The sequence below is a fragment of the Sciurus vulgaris genome, assembly GCF_902686455.1.
Source record: "Sciurus vulgaris genome assembly, contig: HiC_scaffold_176_arrow_ctg1, whole genome shotgun sequence".
NCBI classification, from domain to species: Eukaryota; Metazoa; Chordata; class Mammalia; order Rodentia; family Sciuridae; genus Sciurus; species Sciurus vulgaris.
In genome coordinates this window covers 1-5,473 of record NW_027632877.1, presented here as the reverse complement: position 1 = coordinate 5,473, position 5,473 = coordinate 1, and positions in this window count along the sequence as shown.

Sequence of the window (5,473 nt, the reverse complement as noted above, 5' to 3'; positions counted from 1 at the left end):
CCCAAATTCTTCTTCTGTCCTTGAAACTCCCTGCTTTATTCTTAGTAAGTTTGTAAAGGGTATAAAAATTGCTGGTGAATTCAATAAACTTGTCAGCAACCTAACACTGACCTGAGTCTGTGTGGTTGCTGTCCATCGCCAACGCTGCGCCGCCTAATCTTTTGGGGCTTTTACATTTCAGGCCATCAAGGACCCTTGGACTCTGCTGCTAGGGCTGGTCCCCGGCAGGATTGAGACCATTTTTGCCTCAATCTACCTCACTAAAGTATGGAGCAGCCTTGTATTGGGGAAGGAAGCTGATTGGATCCCTGTTCTGTACTTCTTGCTGTGTGGCCTTGGGTTAGGTACTGAACTCCTCTGAGTCTCAGTACCCTCAGGTACAAAAGGAGATTAAGGCTCCTGTGAGGGTTCCTGTGTGGACAATTCCTTCATTTAGCTGGTATTGGTTGCATGCAGTCTGCGTGCTAGACATCTCTAGGTTGTGTTACTGACTTAAACACAAAGATTTCTGACCTTGTGGGTTACACTGCAGTAATGGGACACGATGAACAGGAAGGGTGGCAAGTGAGTTGAACGTTGGAAGATGAATATGCTGTGGCCAAGTGGGGTGGGGGGGAGTATGGGAGGTGTGGGGCATGGGGGAAGGAGGCCATCTGGAGCAGGCGTCAGAGAAGACTGAGGAGGTGACATTTGACACCGGTGTAAAGCTGAGGAGGGAGTTAGCCTTGTGTTCCTCTGGGAAAGGATCATTCAGGCATCGAGAAGAGCTAGTGCAAAGTCCCTGAGGCAGGAGTGTGACTGGAGCAGTGTGAAGGGAGCATGGGAGGAGTGGGGGGCACAGAGGTAACAGGTCCCACCCTGTGGAGCCTGAAGAGCCCCTGCACATCCTGCCATCTGGCTTCCTGTGCAGAGTACGCCATGGTTGGTGGGAGTGGTAGGAATCCAAGGTGGTGGTGGCTAGGTAGCTAGGTGGGAACAGCTGTGGTCCCACTCAGGGCAGAGTCTTCACAGAGACCAAGGAAGTGAATGTTTGCAAGGCCTCCTCTCAGGGCAGTGAGGCGGCACACTGGCACTAGTCCTACCCACCTGGGTTTCAGCCCTTCCTCCACTGCCCATGGCCTTGGTGGCAATGTCCCTTCCTCAGGCAGTGCCAGGTTCAGAATGTGCTCAAGTCTGCAGCGCCAAGAGCAGGGCTGACCCCAGGTGAATGTCCAAACCTGTGACCTGGCCTTGATGATGTGACCCAGTGACCGTGGAGCCCAGGGGCCCATGGAACACTCAGAGTCCTGCCCGGCCTCCACTGTCCCCAACTGAACACAGAAGAGGTGAGGAGGCCCCAAGGCTGCTCCTGACAGCACCTGAGCAGTGGGGATGCCCTTTGTGTGCTGGGGTGGGTGGGCTCCCCAGCACATCCCCGATTGGTTCCAGGGGGCAAATGCTGCCCAGCTGCGACTCCCCGAGGCTTTGGTGGCTGTTCACCCCTTTCATGGCCCAGAGTGACCCACTCGTCCCACCATCCCTGCAGAAGGGTGGGCTCACATGAGGCCTTGTGTGTCCAGGCCTGGGGCTGGACCTGTGGGGAGCTGGCTTGGGGAAGCTGCCCCTCGGGGGTTCTCCACCTGGACTCCCCTCTGGGGTCCTGCACCCCTTCTCATCGCCATCACCGACCTGCTGTTGGAGGAGGCCCAGCTCTGCTCCTCAAAGAGGGTTCACTAAACGGACAGCAGGAGGGAGCGGGTGTGTAGGCTGCCTGTCAGGCTCTTTATGTAAGTAAATGGTTAACTCAGGATAACATCTCTGAGCACCATCTGTCTCCATCTGAGCTTTGAAAAATCTGGTCACCTAGCAAAGTTCTCATGTCAGTCTCTGAAAACAAGAAGGCGGCCATCAGCCTCCCTCCTGCTTTGAGCGGGGATCATCTGCTCTACTGCAGACTCTTCCTTCCGGCCACAGCTGGCCAGTGCTGGGGTTGTGGCCCAGGGGCCTGCTGGGAGGGCCAGGCTCCTGCTGTCCACGGCTGCCTCACAAATGCAACAGTGTGCTGCTGTTTCCCATCCTCCACATCCCTGTGGGGCTCTGGGCCAGGGAGGCTGGGTGATGGAGTCACCCTGACTGGCACTCCTCCTCCCAGGACACCTGGCTGTGTGATGTAGATGTCCTGCATCTACCTAGCCAAGTCCAGGTAGTTCTGAGCAAGGCAGAGGCAGCAGGGCAGGAGGAAGTGGCTCAGGTGGCCAAGCAGAGAGTCGGTGATGAGCACAGAGATGTGACAGCTGTAACAGTCACCCTGGCTGCAAATGCTGTGGGGGCCACTGGAGGACAGAGCACATGCTGGCAGATGCATTTCAAATGTGTGTTGGCCTCTTTGACCCTTTTCTTTTGCTTATTATACTCTGATATGAACAGGACTCCAAGCAGAGAAATAGAACACACCCCAGGTATTTAAGTAGGAGGGATTCAATTCAGGGAACATTGGGAAAGCTGGTCCTGGGCACAGTCCTTGACCCCCACCCCATCACATGGGAGTAGACCTGGGCCTGGGCATTTCTTCTTGAAGACAAAGAGCTCTGCCAGCCTGTGCTGCATGTCCCTCGGGTCATCATTCCCTGCTTTGGCCTGAATGGGGAATGTTGCTGTTCATACGTGTGCCTCACGTGGGACTGGCCACCCCATGCCGTATGTGTTCCTGTTGGGAAGGGAACCATCTTTGGCATGAAACCTGTAAGGAGCATTTTTTACACTGGCTCCTTGCTTCAACTGCTGGACCACCAATGCTGTGGAGGCTGGTGGTGCTGTCCCTCTCTAGGTGACCACAGCACCGTTCCATTCAGTATCTGCTCAGGTGGTGGTCTGGGGTTGATGCTCCTGCAGACAGGACCCTCCCTGCAGTGGCTCTTTCCCTGGAGGTGGCCACAGGTGTCAGCTGCTCTGCTGCCCAGGAAAATGGAAGAGCTGTGAGCTTGCAGGACAGTGAGGCCATCCAGAGGATGGCCAGGATAGGAAGCTGCAAACTTCAGTGGAGATGGAGGGTCCCAGCAAAGTAGGGATGCCAGGGCTTGGGGCTGGGTCTCATGGAGGGCCACTGGCAGGGTCCCACAGAGAAAGTGCAGCCCACAGCAGAGAAGAGGAGCAGGGACTCTTCAGGCCTCCGCCCTCCAGGTTCCCAGCAGGTCCTTCCCATGGATTGAAGCCAGTTGGCAACCAAGGGACAAGGAAACCCAGGAAGTAGCCTGCAGGGTTCAGACCATGAGCACAGTGCCAAGGGAGGGCAAGGAACAGACCAGAAGGCACACAGACCCCAGACCACCCAGTGATGCCTGTGTACTCAGGACAAACACCAAAGGGAACCAAGGCCTCAGCAGGGCTGGCTTTCTGTGAGGCCTCTTTCTCTGTCTCATAGATGCCATCTCCCAGAGTCTCACATGGTCTGCCTTCTGCATCTGTCTGTCCTCTTCTTGTAAGGACACCAAGGAGACAGAATTGGGGCCTACCCAACTGCTTCACAACACCCTCATGATAACTCAGGCCCTGTCTCCAACACAGCCACACTCTGAGGTGCTGGGTTTGGGACCTCAACCTGTGAATTCATGGGGGCACAATTCAGCCCAATGGAGTCCCAGAAGTGCTGCCTCCTTAGGGCAGATGGGTCCTGCCACGGTGAGGGAGGGGACCACAAAGGGCAGGCATGCCAGCAGGTGAGCTTCCTGGGGCTCCTTGAGGTCTCTCCCTCGCCCCCAGGAGAATCCTTCCCAGTCCCTCCGTGGGTCTCTGGGGTCTCTGCACAAACCCATGTGTGCAGCTCTTTCTGCTGACGTACAAGCAAATGAAGTTCACACACACTATCTTCTCCTGCTTCATTTCTTAGCGAGACCACAGAGAAAGCTTTGTTCTTTTTAGAACCCACCATTTCTGCAGCTGGTTCCCCAGATGCCTGAGCTCTTTCCAGGGTCCCGTCACTTCTGGTACTTCCAACGTACCACTGCGTATCTGTCATTCCTTACCTGTGCTGGTGTTTGTAGGATGAACACCTGCTGGGGAGTTGCTGGGTTGAAGGCCAACAGCCTTGGGGAAGTGTCTGATGGCCATGTTGCTCATGCGGAGCGTCTTCCTGGTCCCACTCCTGGAGGGCCTATCCCCAGAGCCTCCCTGACATGGCCTAGCGGCCACTCTCCCACTCCTGCCATTCTGACAGGTAAAAAGTGACATCTCCACATAGTTGTCTGTGACATTTAGGTGAAATCTGCACAACGTAGGGTCAGCCATTTAAGGTGAGCACTTTGGCAGCATTGAGGACATGCACTGTGCTGGGCAGCTGCGGTGTCTGTCAAGGAAACCCCAGAGCCACTGGGTGGTCACTCTTCCCCCAGGCCCTGGCCACCACCGATCTGCCATCTGTCTCTGTGGACCTGCCCTTTCTGGACATTTCATGGAGATGCAATCATGTGCACGTGGCCCTTTGTCACCAGTTTCTTGCACAGAGCATCACCTGTCTGCATGGTGACAGGCCTTGTCCATGTGAGACAGAGCCCTCCTGGTGAATGACCATGTTGGGCTTATCCAGTCATCCACCAAGGGGCCTCGGGTGATCTCCATCTTCATAAGGCTTCTGTTCGTGATCCCCTCATCATGGACCAGGTCAGGTGCACTCTGGAGCTCCTTCCCGAGCAGGTGTTGACTGAGGTGGGGGCAGGATGCAGCTCAGGGCCTGAACAGTGTCCAAGTGTCCTCTTCTCAGCTTGGCACTCTGTTTGAGTTCCCTGGCCTTCCAGTGTCAGAGGAGGGTGGCCTTCCTTGGGGACAGCCTTTCCTGGGTGTCTGGGTCTCCTGGTGGTGGAGGGAAGGCCCAGATGCCCCTGTCACCTCCTACTGAGTGCTTTATGGGTGCCTGGCACCCCCTAGGCACTGCATGAGCCACCTCCTTGGACCCTGCAGCAGCTCTGGGTGGTTTCTTACTCCCCACCACAGCTGAGGGAACTGCCAGAGACAGCTGGGAACAGGCCCTTAGATAGCGAGGCACCGAGGCCCAGGCCTCAGCAGCAGGGCAGCTCAGCACACGCACTGAGGATATGCCCCACTCCCTCTGCGAGGTCTCACTCTCTGGATGATTGCCCCGGGGTGACTTCTGCTGCTGTGGTCCCCTCTCCTGGCACCTCATGCACCAGCCCCTGAGGACTTTTCATTTTAATGCTTTATATTAGTAATCTGTTACACTTTACAAAAAGTTCCAAGATGGCTCCTCACATGGATGCCAAATGGGGGTTTCGTTTCTTCTCTGAGTGTGGGTCAGAGGCTTGAATCCCTTGCCACACAGATCTTTCTACAGGGTTAGTTGAGAGTTCTCACAATGTAATAGTTGACTACCCTGGAATGAGTGATTCAAGAGAAGGAGCAGGAAAGGAGTCACAGTCCTTTAATAACCCCATCTCAGAAATGAAAGGTCATTATTTTTGGTCTATTTGTCAGAAGTGTCTGT